Consider the following 15,577-nt stretch of genomic DNA (forward strand, 5'->3'; position numbering starts at 1 on the left):
GGGCCAATCTCCGGCTTAAACAGCTCTGCTGTTAAAACCTCCCGCGAAATGTATGCTTTCGCCTGGAGCCCGAGCATTTATGAACACGCCGCCGGGTTCAAAGCGTGTATCGTGCGCGATACTCGAGTAGAATAAGCGCATATTAAAACAAACACCAAAGCAACAACAACCGGAAGACAAAATTTAGAAGACGAAAGCAGCACAGCGACGAGATGTAAAGAGCGAGGGAAATACATCTGCGATGTGAACAGGCCACCGGCGCAACCTCGGCTTTGGAGTTTCAGAGTGCAAACTGCTTGTTCTTGGATACATATCATGCCACTGTTACGACACGTTTATATACACCTATTCATGCAAGTTGGCCTTGTATAGCTGCTAACAAGTTCAAATATTGAACAAGGAGCTCTAAGTCGGCCATTGTACGCAAGCACTTATCATGCCATTAAATTTAGCGTTGGACAGGGAGGTGTCAACAATAAACTATATTGAATTCTGAAGCATTTACAGTGGAAGCTAGTAAGAACACGGCGTGTGAAATTGTTCTCTAACAGTGCTGCCAGCATTTTCATGCAAATTATACTACAAGAAAAAGTCGATAGGCACGCACCATGTGCACATAATATGCATGCATGCAATAAAAGAAGTGAATCGCATGCATATAATTCGTGGGCACACTGCAGGCTGCTTTAGAAGACTTACCTTAGGCTCTTCAGGGTTTAGGCTCTTCATAATTTAGGAAAATTATAACTGCGCTAAAACGAGACACGAGAACGAAGTGGACAGGACGATCGCAGGTCCTGTCCACTTCGTTATCGTGTCTCGTTTTAGCGCAGTTATAATTTCCCTAAATGTCTTACCAACTAGCCCCCCATCAAACGCTTCTCGATTTCTTAATTATGTAGTGATGCGCTTAAAGAATGTACGGTTTGTACTGAAGATACGACGTACTCAGCTTCGTATTGTTGTTTTGTGTATTTTCTCTCTGGCTGGTGCAAAATTTGCTGCTAGAAATGCGAAATAAAGCAACGTTTCTGACTATGAGTGCTCTGCCGAAACGCCATAGTCGCACGCCGTGGCGTGCTGGCTCTCGTATCTTGAACGAACTCGGGTAAATTTTCAAGTAGCAAACTAATACGCGAACAACCGCACACACAAAAAGAAATTATGACTAGAAAAAGAAAGAGGCTGAAAATGACAGCTGTTAGTAGAAACGTACTGCAACAGCAAACACAATTCGCGCTCGTTTCCACTTGCGTCTGTCGAGAAAATCGCGCGCTCGTCGAGCGCATAGCAGACGACAAGCGGGATAGCGTCTGCCCCTCGCGCATCAACAAAGCTGTTGCCATGACAGCAGCCTTGAGTTTTTATTTTTTTTTTCTCAGAAGCATAGCCTAACCGGCACCGAGGAATAAACTGGCGCTCGTGACGCAACTCCCGTTTACCTGGGGGTATACCTGCTGACACAGCCGTGGCCTTGGTGGCTTAGATGGCATGTCTGTAGTGTCATTGGCTTGTCGCTAGGTAACGCAAAAAAAAATAAGTCGCATAGTATAACGTCTTTCATACGCAAAACTTTTTTTGGTTTTAGCGTGAGTAATAAAAAAATAAAACAGTGTCTGTTAACTTCATTTAATATTATTTTTGTTTTGCGATGACGTCTTCAGCTAACGGATGGTGTGAACACTAATACGTGATGTGTTTCCTGTTGCCATTTATCGCCGAGGGTCCCCCTCTTCTTGTATTTCCTTATCTATGTATACTCTGGCGAGAAGCTGAACAGCAAGCCAACCCTGGCGTACAAGATTAGGCGCATTTAGTTGGAAGTACGTAAGAAAGCGGCGGGCGAGAAGCGCGCACTCGCAGAACGGAACGCATCTATTTCATAGATACGTGAGTACGCCCGTAACAAGACGCTGCGAGCGTAACGCGGGGCTAGCTGGGTCACGCTCTCGCACAGCCTCGAGCAAACAAGAGTGCAGGGTGGCCGCAGTGGCATCCGACGCGCACAGCAACAGCTAACCCTACTCAAGTAACGTCTACTTTATGTGGAAAGAGCATGTTACCATGCAAGCGGAGGTTCGAACAAGCGACTTGTATTTTATGCTTGTGGCCGTTACCATGGCCTCCGTGATCGTCACGTGCGCCGATCGCAGAGGCCCCGCAGATAATGAAACTAGTTCTGCCGCTCGGTGACTTACGGGCACTCTAAAGTCCTTTAGGTAAGGGGACATCTACCGGGAAGGTGTTCAAGCGCAGTGACACACGACAAAGGAGTATCGACCTCCCGACAAAGTTTTTTTGCGGGAAAGAAGATCCGGCATCTACTTTTCGAGCGCGAAGGTGTACTCTCGCATAGCACGACTCATCAATAGAACACCTGTTACATAACTAAGGTGCCCCGTAAGTATTTGTTTTACCTTGGAAAATGTTTTAAATTTTAGTGGTAATGCGATTTGTCGAAAAGGGAAGATTTACTCTAGCTATACTCTCAAACGCCCGCACCACGTCGTTAGCGCCGCCATGCTGAATTCAAAATATACGCATTTTAAGCCATGAAAATGGTAAAAAATCTTTTTAGGTTCTACTATCACTAAATGTAATCTACATGCGCAGCTTCTTGTAAACATTTTCTTTCTGGCTGCTTTCACAAGCAGCGCTTTTTTTTTTTTCTTTTTGCAGCGTTCATTTCAGGAACCACCTAAAGAAGTTAGTGCGCTGCCGTGTGTCATCGGCGCAACTCCTTTCGGCAAAGGCTCCTTCGAAGTAACAAAAGGCGTTTCCTGCAAAGGACTTTACTTTTGCCCGTGTGTCAGGGGTATTAATTGCTTCCTTTGCAGCGTACGCCACGTATTGTGTACTACGTACGAATGTGCTGCGTACGCCCAACTAAAGCTGTCTGTTATCACGATAACGCCCGCAAAAGTACGCCGGCAGAAATATCAAGGAAGTAACAAACAGTACCGGGGGAGAGTGGGGCGCAACGAGAAGTTGGGTTGGGGGAGGGAAGCGGGTGGTCTGGAAGCTGTTATCAACTCTGCGTAGCCATAGCAACCGGTTTTATCACAGTTGTCGAGCGACACCCATCCGCCGGATAGAAAGGCCAGCAAAGGCCGCTTCGTCAGTGCAGGATACCAAACGACGAAACCCAACCGCCTGCTATGCCGGATCCAGGATCGAGGGCGGTGTATATGCTGAGCGGGCATGCCACCGCAGGCGTGAACTGGCGACCGACGCGGTTCGCTGAAGACTTGCCACAGCCGCGCATTTGCGGCCTCTGCTGCACGGTTCCCAAGAGGACGGTGCTTCTGCCATGCTCCCATTTCCTGTGCGATTCCTGCAACGCGGCCAGAGATAAAGATGGCCGCCGCGTGTGTCCCTTGGACATGAAGGCATTCGAGGAGGACGAGTGCTCGTGGATTGACTTCCCCGCCAAGAGAGCGAGCAATCTCAAGGTGAGTGGATAGGGCCCTAATTCTGCGCATGACAACGAACGACAATCGTTAGGGACATAAAGTAGATCATGGCTTCTAATGTTTCGAAACCTTTGCCTAAAGCAAGGCTTGTTTGCCTTCTGAAGGGGTTAATTGTCTTTGTGGCAGAGGTGTACGCTGGAATTGCACGCTGGAAGGTAGTTTCGACACCGGTTTTAAAGAGAAGGTTACTTTGTGAACCCTCCCAAATATTCCTGGCCGTTACTGCTGGATGTGCGGGTGGGCGCGGCTGCGGCTGCTGTCAAGCGAAATATATTTGGTGATATATGCATAAACGTTATGTCGAGCTACCCACCTTGTATGCTGACCATGTAGGTGGAGCTTTGTTCAGCGCAACGCAAAAAGAAAACTTCCTACATAAAATCTTAATATATGTCCGCGCACAAGGGTTTCTAAGCACTTAATCCGTGAATACAATGGTGATTTATATTTACCAGAAATTCCTGCTAGTTAATTTTTATTTAGTCGCTCAGTATGTGCCACTGCGTTCTGGGTCAGTCCTCCTTAACGGGAATGTCCCAATATGCACGATTCCTACGTAAAATATAAAGGTATAATGCCGGCTCACAGGTCGCTGAACATACCGATCTGTTAATAAAATAGACATTTATATTTCGCGAATTCTTCGATTTACTTCCATTGACTTAGCAGTCTGGTATGTGTCACTTGATTGGTGTGCCTGTTCTCGGCCAATCCGCCAGGACGGGTATGCCCCAGTGTGACGTTAGAGGTACAGAATCACTGAATGTTGCATGATACGTGTCGTATTTTTCTAGGGATACTCCTGCCATAGCGCTCGCCGTAGTTGTACGCATCGCCGTTGGTTGTAAAGTACTTGATTAACCTCGGGGCATCAAGAACTTGGTCTCTGAAATAAAGTTTATTCACTCTGAACCGCTTTGTTTTAGCCCCGTTCAATCTTCTTATATTTTTTAATGTTTGAGTAACACGCGATATGATTTTCGATCACCTGCCGCCTACGACAGGGATAACAGTTGAGATTCGTCAATCAGTTGAATGGGATCTTGACTGAGTTTAAGCGCTATTGACGACGGGTGCTGATAATTTTGATCAACGACACACACGCCGGCGCAGAGTAAGCGAACGAGCAGGCCAGCGAATAAGGACGGACGCAGAGTAAGGATAAAGCAGGCCAGCGAGTAAGGATGGACGATGTCGCACACGCAATTTCGAACGCGCTCGCAGGGTTTCCAAATTTATGGGCACGACTGTACGTGACATCGGCTAAAGAAACAACGTAAAACTTGAGCTATAGCTTCGATGAGGCCTTGGCTCGTCCTGTGCTGCTGAAATTATCGAATGCAAGGCTAACTAGGGGGCGCCGATCGAGACACGTTTGTTCTTGGCCTGGTGCTACCGAAAACTTAGTTCCTGATAGTTCCCTAGAACGAAAGCAGCCGCTGCCATGCTGTTTTATGCATGAGAATGCCAGTGCTTGCGCGCGCACACGCGCCTTATCGCGGACGAAGTTGTTGCACATACATTTAACGACGATGATAGGCGCATGGTCGTACCATCGTTACAAATATACCACTGCAAAGACTAGAATTTAACGGGTTAAACCAAACATAAGGCCGTTACATTACCCGCCATGGTGGCGTAGTGGCTTTGGCATTATGCTGCTAAGCCCGAGGGTGCGGGATCGAGTCCCTGCCGCGGCGGCCGCATTTCGATGGTGCCGAAATGCAAAAATGGCCGTTTCCTGCGCATTTCGGGTACCTTAAACACCTCCTGGTGGTCGAGATTAATCCGGAGTCCCCTAATACAGCGTGCCTAATAAGCAAATCGTGGTTTTGGCACGTAAGACCCCAGAATTCAATTCAACCGACACCGCACGTTCCAGACACTCTTAACAAAAGATAGTGCTTTACTGCACGTCCTATAACTACACATAAGGTTACCATCGCAACAAATTAATCAGTGACAATAGCAAAATTTATGTTCACAAGAAGTTGTTTCGAAAGCCAGACAAGGAAATGGCCAGGACTGCTAACGTTAGCACGAAAGGTACTAATTCGGCGTCCCTTAATAACCTCTCTTCAGCCACGCAAATGTACATTTGCAAGCGTAGGACATTCGCGATCTGCGCATTTTTTCTTCCTTTTCTGAGATATAATCGCCACGCTCTGGATGTGCTTAAGTCTGACCCACATTGCAATGTTTACGTTTGGATATTGGTTCTGCTATAGTCTGCGAGTAACGACGCTGCGCGCGTATTAGCGTTAACGCTGAGTTTTCTTGTTTCCGTTAATGTATAGGTTCACTGCTGGAATGAAAGTGACGGCTGCGAGTTCGTGGGCACAATCGAAGCTGTATTGCAACACTACGAAGGAGAATGCGCTTTCCACTCCCTCCAGTGTCCGCGCTGCGAACAAAGAATGCCGCGGTCTCACCTTGTAGTACACTATGTGGCCGGATGCTCCCGCAGTTATCTCTCTGCGGACTGTGCACAGTCGGATGGGTGTGATGGTTCATTGCCCTCTCGCGGCGTGAGTGCCAGAGTGAATGAAAGGAAGCCTTTTTTGACAGATCCATGCAACGACCTGCCGTCTACTCGTCATAGACAATTGAAAGAACACTTGGAACTATCCAAAGCATCTGACTCTGCCCATTTGCAGAATATCAGCCGTGTAATCAGTGGATTTGATAATAGATTGCGAACAGAGTATGGAAAGCATGGAGGCCAATATCTCCTCCATGCTTATTCGACAGCTGAACGCCGGCCTGAGTGAACTCAAAGCACATTCTCGGAGACCGATGCAGTGATGACCTGACCACGGTTCAGAGCCAAATGAACCAACTCGTTGAAGAATCAAGGGCTCGTGATGCCGCCCAACTGCAGGAAATCCTCTGCGCGCTTAAAGATTCGGAAAATAAATTAGAGGCAGACGTCGACCGAGTTGAGACGAATCTTTCTTCGGTGCTCATGCAGCAACTGCAGTCTCTCCATAGAGTGCTTGAAAAGGCCGCTAGTGAAGGCGTTTTGGAGGAAGGAAACAATCGGTGGCACCTAGAGAAACAGCTGATTCTTCGAAAGGTCGAAACCTTCACCCACGAATCCCTGCGCGCTCTAGAATTACTACAACAGCGGATTCAGTTGCTTGATGGCCAGCCGTGGGTTTCGCGTGTTGTTACTTTTAATGTTTTGGAACATTGTGTCCCGTGGAATCACCTCCCTAAATGTAAAATGTATGTAGTAACAATCGGAAATGCTGAAAAAATGCTTACCTTACATGCACTCGAACTCCCAATCATAAATAATTGGATATGTAGAGATGTACATGTTAGGATTGTTTTTTCCGTTTCTGGGGTTCTATCTTGCTTATACGTGACTGTAGATGTGACTCAAATGTTGAATAACTCTAGATTTTCATTCGGCGATGTCACAGTAAGAATGCTAAACAAGTACACCGACAAGAAGCTTGCTTTCGAGAAATTTGGTCAAGTTCAATGCAGAGCGTGCGAGGTCGCAAAAGGTATTGGACATTACTATCACCGTTTCAAACTAAAACGAGAAAACCTCGCTGCAGACGGCGTCATAATTGACGGAGAAATGATGTTGGAAATTGATCTTTCAACAGAACGCCGCTGAATTCCCTACGTTCCTTCAACCTGCTGTTGGTGCGCCCACAGCCATTCCATGCACATTAATCCCAAGTTAAGTTAACTTTGGAGTTCCTACCTTACCTTTGTCACGTGTTCTGCATCCGTATTAAGCGGCCAGCGTTTCGCGGACGCCTCGACACTTGGTCTAATCTGCGGAGAGAATATTTGCAACAATGATACGTGGCATACAACGTGCGGGTGAAATGACTTCTTCACATAGCGAGTTCTTCTTTCGAGGGGCCCCTAATCAAACATTTTCATAGCAATGTGAGTGTGTGCTATGCCATCGGCAAAAGAACTACACAAATAAAGGGCTCTTAGCACTGTTGAGAATTCGCAGAGGTGAACTTACTGTCGTTCTGGATTGCCGCGCATGTGTTTGTAATATATATGCTAAGAATTCATGAATAAATTGTGTGTGATCGAGTGGACTAAATTCAACAGACGTAAACTTTTTCTGGTTTCTTGAAGTTTGCCGCTATAGTGCGAAGTTACTGTGGTGTGTGCGACACGGTGCGGTGGATTGAGACTCTGATATGTGTGGTGCGCGACGCGGTGCGGTGGTTGAAGACAAGAAGCAGAGGACATGTAGTGCGCGCGCCGAGGCCAATTCCGTGCTGGATTGAAAGACGACAACGTTTAAGAACTGCGCGTGAACACGCGGCGCAAGAAGAGAAATAGCAAAAGGAAAACACATCCAATCGCAAGAGAACACGGAGCTTAAAGTGGCCAATGAGAAAACGACAAATCGGCCAGAGCGGCAGAAAAGCGATCCGCACTGGCAGAAGAGGGGAGAGTTCCAGAAGCGGCACCAGGAGAGAAGGTCGGCCACCAGACCGGGGGTTGAAGACGGGCCGTCGGGTTCCGGACCGGAGCCACCAGGACTTTACCCGACGGGGCCTCCTGCCAACCCGTTCCTGGGAGTCGCCCCTCTACCTTATCGTCAACTGCTGCCCGAGGCCGGCGAGCTTCTGTGCCCGTGGGCAGAACGTGAGCGGTAGGGCTACGGGCCCGAGTTCCACGACCAGCTGCGTGGCCAGAACGCCGTCGCCATCTGCCCGTGCCGCCAAGACGTCTGACCTCCTCCAAGCCAGAGCTGCCACGCTCCAGTAGCTTGTCCGATGGTCCGCTACACCGACTTTTGGTGAGACCGAAACGGCTTCTCTCGTCGTCTCGTCTCCGCTTCGCCGCATCGAGACTGTAGTGCGCACTCACACCCGCTACCTGCCCGAACTTGCGTGTTATTAACGCCATCCTAGCCCTAAGTGCGGTTCTTGCCATGATGTCTTTTTGAGTGTTTATTTTATGGTTTTGTTAGTCTTGTAGTTTTATTAAAAGTTTCTGTGTGTTTTCCAACAAACTGCTCTCTCCTTTCCACAATACACGTGACTCAGTCCCTGTCTTTCCTGTATCAATTTCTCTTTTCCAGTCAAGAATAAAGAACGTTTAGTCAGTGTTTGCATTCTTGATCACTTCGGCTTGATTCCGAGGACCTTTCGAGAACATTCTGTCGTTGGCGGGTTCAAGGTGAGACCAGCGAGAATCAAGATAAGAACGGCGAGTAAACTATAGCGCACAGATTGTGCACTATAGTTTCTGACGCACCTGAAAAAATTCTACTACATGTCGCCGTTGCCTGTTACAATAAAGAAGGATCGAGTGCTTGTCCGTGAGAGCCAAGCCACATCTGACAAAAGGAACTTGTTTGGTGACGGGGCGATGCTAAGGCTGCAGGCTAATGGCATATTCGAGTGGTCGTTTCATAGCGCTCTGACCGTGCTACAAAAGAGGTGAAACAGAACTTTAAAGCTGTATTACGACAATAACCGGGTGTGGAAGTGATGATCCGGCTTCGTTATCATCAGAGGAACCCGTTTATGCGAACGGTAACACTTAGTAACTGTTTTACATGACCTTCATAGCGCTACCAGAGCGCGCTAACACGACCACCCGAATATGCCATCAGTCTCAAGTACAGTTGAAAAAGAGCATGAGCGACACCTCGGAAACGCCCATTGGTGAGGTCTGCAGGCGAGTCAAGTTTCCGTTCGGAATCTGTGTCCGACACCGCGCACCATAGAGAGAGAGGAGAGATTGGGAAGGGCGCGAACAGGAAACGTGGGCATGGGGGAGAGAAGTGTTTCAAGGACGCCTATTGATGGAAGCGTAGGTCTCTGTTATCAGCGCTGCCACTTAAAACCCCTATATATAAAAAGTAGCGCCATCCACTTCCCTCCTCCTCCGTTCCACTATCGCGCTCGGCGCGACCAGCGCGATCGAGGTGCGATATCAACAGTGGCGCCGACTGCGTCGGGCCTGCCGTGGCAGACGACAGCTAACGCGCTACCAGACTAAATCCGAGGAAAACTTGGATCGCGCCCTGCGGAGAAGTTTTTGAGGCGCGATTTTGCTTCGTCAGTCAGTAACTGGTCGTAATAATGCCGTTTTGGAAGTAGCAAAGCGACGATGCGAGGCGGCGCAAATATCAATTGTGCAGCAAGCGTTTGCGCACGCCGGATGGTAAACAAAAAAAAGCCTTTTGTCCTCGCCTTGTCGGTTGCGGCAACTTAAGGCGCCGCAGCATGCCATCACAACGAAGTTCCTGTCCCTAACACGTTTGATCCGCTTGTGCGTACAGCACTTTCGTTAGAGTGACCTAGAATATGGGAGAGTGTCCAAAGTGCCGCGCGAATGCATGGGAGGAGCGAGGACCTTTTTGTGTGAACTCCCGCGCCGCGGCGCTGCTGTACTGGACCCGTGGGCTTTCTCCGCTGCGGAAGCCGCGCCAAGCCGGGGTTCGTCTGCTACGAGCCTGATATTTTCGTTGCTATTAGCCAACATCGCGATAATTTGGGATATATATAAATACCACGTCACCGCAAGGTAATACCGCAGTCACTTACCGCACAGACAACGCGTTTGCCGGTTGTGAATACGGGTATTTTGTCTATTTCCTTCTAGCTCGCTTGGTCCGCGCTTACGCGGCTGTTTGAGTAACGCATTCCGCGCGCTTACTTCATTTAGTTATGCGTGGAATGAGCAACGTGAACCTGCTGCAGAAGAAAACAAGCTGGAGACCGCGATAATAACCAAGAGAGCGTAGCAGATATGGCTAGCTCATGCTAACGCTTTTACACCCTATCGTTTCCTTTCATTTATTTATTGCATTCGATTTGCTTTACAAGACTGCATCCCATGCTCTGTTTTTTTTTTTCTTTATTAAGGCGAGATCCTTAACTGGGCTCATGGGAAGCGGAATGTGTCTGTTGGCCGATGCCGCGGTACCAAAAAATAAATACAAACCGCGTAAATCTCCCGGGTCGTTCACTTGGTATAATATATAGCAAAGTATAGTGTGTAAAGGCACTAATGTGTGGCTAAGATGACTGATGAGTCATGGCATTAGTAACTTGACATACTTGCACTCACGTCACGATTAACGATAACAATATGACGTGTGGTCATATGACTACGGCCAGAAATCCCTCTGATGCTGTGGGTGTGACGATAAAAACGTGTTGAATGTCAATCTCGATGTCAACGTGTTCAACTTGCCCATATATCATGAAGAACTGAGAACACAGGTAAGGGGTAATAATAGTAATGATAATTTCTGGGGTTTTTCACCCAAAAATCACAATATGGCTATGAGAGACGCCGCAGTGTAGGGCTCCGTTAATTTAGACCACCTGGGGTTCTTTAACGTGCACCTAAATCTCGGTACACGGGTGTTTTATGCATTTCGCCGCCATAGAAATGTAAGCCACCGTGGCCGGGAATCGAACCCGCGTCATCGAGCTTAGCAGTACAACCTACCAAAGCCACTAATAAGCTATAGCACGGCGTGTATAAGTAAAGGGTACGCGAGAAATATACGCGGCAAAAACAAGACAAACCGAAATAAATGAAACGCTAACAGTGCAACATTGTATACGTATGCCTCATTTCATAATTACGAGCAAGCGTCAGAAAACGAACATGATGAATTACGTATGTGCAACTCGTCTTTCGCCTTCTTGTGTTGCAAGAGCGCAAACACTAAGCGAATTTTAACATAAAAAAATTAAATTATGGGGTTTTACGTGCCAAAACCAGTTCTGATTATGAGGCACGCCGTACTGGGGGACTCCGGAAATTTAGACCACCTGAGGTTCTTTAACGTGCACCTAAATCTAAGTACACGGGTGTTTTCGCATTTCGCCCCCATCGAAATGCGGCCGCCGTGGCCGGGATTCGATCCCGCGACCTCGTGCTCAGCAGCCCAACACCACAGCCACTGAGCAACCACGGCGGGTTGAATTTTAACATGAAAGTAACTTTAGGAATATTTATTGCGTATGCTCGCTGGTTCGTACACAGCAAATATATTTACTGATCACTAACTACGTACTTGTAGTTACGTAATGAAAGAGGCGACAAATCACCAGAACATAACCTTTTCATTTTTTGCTGTTATTGAAGGTAACTATTTTAGGGATATGTAAAATCAATAGCGATATTTGTAGTGCATCAAATACAGTAACTTTCAAGACGATTTTCCACTCAATATAATGCAAGCACAAACATCGTCATGCGCCATGAAGGCTTGTTAGTTTACGTAAAAAATCACACGTTACACAATAACTATGATATAATGAGAAGTCACATGTTGGTAATTTCACGGATTCACGGATTATTAAAACAAGGCTATTGCAGTAATAACCTTTACATAACAAATTAGTAAATGGGTAGGCCAGTAGTACCTATCTATTCATTTCAATGTCGAAAAATAAATATATTTGTTTAGCTACATTGGCTGGATCGAATGGCTTTTCTTTCGAATTTCTGAATTTGAAAAAAACCTTCGCTCACGGTGAACCTTAAGTTACATCATGCGCGAAGTTTGTATTGAAGAGATAGCGCACAGCAAGAATTGTTCGTGCACGCAATCTCTGAAACGAAATATGCCAACAATATTGCGGCGTTAGGGCCGTCTTTGCTCTTTCTCTTGCTTCCCTTACATCTTCTCACACTGCTCTGTTCATAATAAAATATTGTCGTGGCTAAAAAATATTCGAAGAAATACATATGCATATAGCTGTAAACCACTACTGACCATGAGCGAAAAGCGCGTAATGGTGAGCGAAGCGGTCACTGCACGCGCGCAAGTATTTCACTTGACTGCGCGAGTAATTTACTAATTTACTCTTATTCTTGCAAGCATGGTGCTATTGCCCGCGTATCCATGCGAATAACTTTTCTTTTTTACGTTCTTTCCTTGCGCGGGCTCATTTAGCGCGTTTCTACGCACGCACAGTTACCGTAATACCGTTCCCGAACTCTACCACCAGAGCTAGGCCGCGCTGATTAGTCATGATACGTTAGTTCTTGCTTTATATTGCTGCCCAAGCCCAAAGAAGCGCTCAAACATGGGTGAGCTCCATGCAGCACCACACTGTTGAAGTTAAATAGAGTTTAAGTGCTTTGTGTGGAAAGTGAACGCAAAAAACACAGCGCGTAGCAGACGACCCTCGCTTCCCGCGCGCTTCGCGAGCGCGAAAAGCCCACGGGTCCGGAGCAGCAGCGGCGCGGCGCGGCAGTTCACAGAAAAAGGCCCTCGCCGGAGCCGGCGCTTTGGTAGGGTGGCTAGGGTGGCGCTTTGGTAGGGGCTTTAAAACCCCTATATTTATAAAAGTAGCGCCATTCTTAGATCTTGCCGCCACCGCGCTCACCCCGGCGCTTCCTCCTCGCCCTCTCTTAGCCGCCTCCTGTCGCCCCAGCCTCCTCCGCTCCCCCATTGGCCAATCCGTGTCACGTGGAAGTTCGCGTCGCGCTTTTGTATATTTTTTTCTTTCCAGCGCGCTCCGACTGCCATTCTCGGGCCTGTGCGACGAAAGTGCTGTACGCACAAACGGATCAAACGTGTTAGGGACAAGAACTTCGTTGTGATAGCATGCTGCTGCGCTTAAGTTGCCGCAACCGACAAGGCGAGGGCAAAAGGCTTTTTTTGTTTACCATCCGGCGTGCGCAAACGCTTGCTGCACACTTGATATTTGCGCCGTCTCGCATCGTCGCGTTGCTACTTCCAAAACGGCATTATTAAGACCAGTTACTGACTGACGAAGCAAAATCGCGCCTCAAAAACGTCTCCGCAGGGCGCGATCCAAGTTTTCCTCGGATTTCCTCTGGTAGCGCGTTAGCTGTCGTCTGCCACGGCAGGCCCGACGCAGGCGGCGCCACTGTCGATATCGCGCCTCGATCGCGCTGGTCGCGCCGAGCGCGATAGTGGAACGGAGGAGGAGGGAAGTGGATGGCGCTACTTTTATAAATATAGGGGTTTTACTGCCACTGATGCCTGCGCGCCATCTGACGATGTTATGTGCCTTCACATGATTGCGAGCACGGCCTCCGGGACCGGCGCGCGCGGCGGCGTTGCTCCGGCCGTCCCATTGGGACGGAGAGGGTGCAATTGCGAAAAGGGGCGTTCACGCTCGCGCCTCCGACCCCTCGCTACGGCTCCGCGCGAGGCGATTTGCGCCACCTTGAAAATACCACTTTACAAGAAACCGAGAAAAGTTGTGCGGGACAAAAAGGGGGCGCACAAAAGCACCGATGGCTCCTGTCGCTATTTTTTTGCGGGGGTGGTTGCTTAGGCTAGTGGTAAGTTTGCGCTCCAGCCTCTGTCGATATGATGCTGACCGAAGCGAGTACACTCAAGAGCCAAAGTTCGCGGAAAAAGTATTTCCGTGCGCTCAAGCGTAGCATGGCAATGGAAAGCCTACAAACGAGAGAAGGCATTCGAGCTCTGTTAGAAGGAATGCCACCTGACTAACGAGGCTACGCAGATTTTTTTTTTTTCGCGAATCCGCAGCCCGCAAACTTTTGTTTATGACTTACAATGAGCTTGATCACATGGCTACTTGTCAAAATACGCTTCGGAAAGCGAAAAATAGGACGACTCAGAGCTTGGAAATGGAGAGCTGAAATCGCGGCAGTCTTGCATCTTTGCATGCTCAATGCAGAGTGCAGTGTATTGGACTTGAAAACATTTTTTTTCTTCAGGCTTTCATTTTCCCTTCGAAGCCTTTGCATGACATCATTGTTCCTGAAAAGCTACGCCCTCAAGCGGTTTATTTGCTTCACATCTGAATGCTTATGTGGGACCATGTCGTCGGTGGCTTGAATTGGGCATTCTATTGAATCGGCTGGGCGCCGATTTCCACTACCTCGGTGGTTAGCCTGCCTGTCACTGGCAGCATGACATTCCAGCAAGCTATCACAACTCGGGGGATGGCAGTTCCCAAAAGGGAAAAAGCAGATGATGGCTGTCTTCATGGCCCCCTGCTATTGCACAATTTGCTTCACTGTCGCTGTTCACTGTACCCATAACACCCTTTGTTATAGGAACTGTGCACAGTGGTCGTTCCCGCTCCAACTTTCGCCTTTTTTTTCATCTTTTTTTGTATCTACCACTGCATATAGCACGGGTAGCCATGAAAAACACTGGAGACGGCATTCCGCTTCAGGTGCCGGGTCTTGGCGGACTCAAAACAGTAGTTCGTGCCCAAGAAGTGCAATGAGCCGACGACGCTACTGGCGGAGCTGCCATTGGGAAAGCAGTGTTTCTTGGATATGGCTTTAAGCCACGCTTGCCAAAGAGTTTCATCCACTGGAAATTCGTGTAAGCTTAGATGAAGCCTTTTCTTGGTGCTCAACTTGTAGCAGGGCACGCAGCAGTACGGCATGTTTCTGAAAAATATAGTAAATTACACGCGGAATCTCAGGCGAGATTGTAAGAACGAATCACTTGCCTCAAGCCAATGTGGTACAACAACGTGAAAATAATTGTGAGAACATATATGCTAGTCACACAGGGCCTTCAGCAGCAACACTTCCAAGTAACAGAGTAGTTCGAGGCTTAAAGGAGAAACCACTTCTGCACCACTGATGTATCGCGGGAACTTCACCATGTGAATGTTACGCGCGTGCAAGGGCGCCGAATAATTAATTTGGCAGGTACATCAGGCCGGAGAAAACGTACTGCAAGATTATTATTAGCACCGTGATGTCTGTATATTAAGACTTCTGTGAACACAGCGCTCGGCCCGTGAACGTATCCACACCATGACCACGGTGATGAAATAAGTTTCTTTTGGAAGGGAAGAGCGAGCGCAAGACTAACCAGCGTGGTCGGAGAAGCACTTAGGCACAGCGGAAACTCACTCGCCAGGATGCATGTCTCAAGGCACATGCAATGCGCCAGACAAAGTCGCGTAAACATCCTGCCTATGCGTCAGCACGCCCCCAGCAGAGGGGTTAGGGAGCCTACATGCAACACCGTTTTAGGGTGGGGACAACAGCAACATTTTGACCACTATTTACCGCCAAATTTGGTGGGTAGCCATTTTGGTGCACAGTCTTTCTGCCTTTTTTTTTGTCACGCTCTGATGTACTCATGTTGGCACGCGATCTATTAAATT

General features: G+C 48.0%; 1 protein-coding gene across 1 annotated transcript in view; it reads left to right on the forward strand.

The window, feature by feature from the left end:
• Window positions 1-3,401: 3,401 nt before the first annotated feature.
• Window positions 3,402-15,577, forward strand: part of LOC125939685 (uncharacterized) — a 36,935-nt gene continuing 24,759 nt past the window's right edge. Inside the window, exon 1 of the mRNA XM_049657773.1 lies at window positions 3,402-3,452. The gene's annotated coding sequence lies outside the window, so the exon portion shown is untranslated. The remainder of the gene's footprint in view (window positions 3,453-15,577) is intronic.

Source organism: Dermacentor silvarum, chromosome 10 (assembly GCF_013339745.2).
Source record: "Dermacentor silvarum isolate Dsil-2018 chromosome 10, BIME_Dsil_1.4, whole genome shotgun sequence".
Lineage (NCBI taxonomy): Eukaryota > Metazoa > Arthropoda > Arachnida > Ixodida > Ixodidae > Dermacentor > Dermacentor silvarum.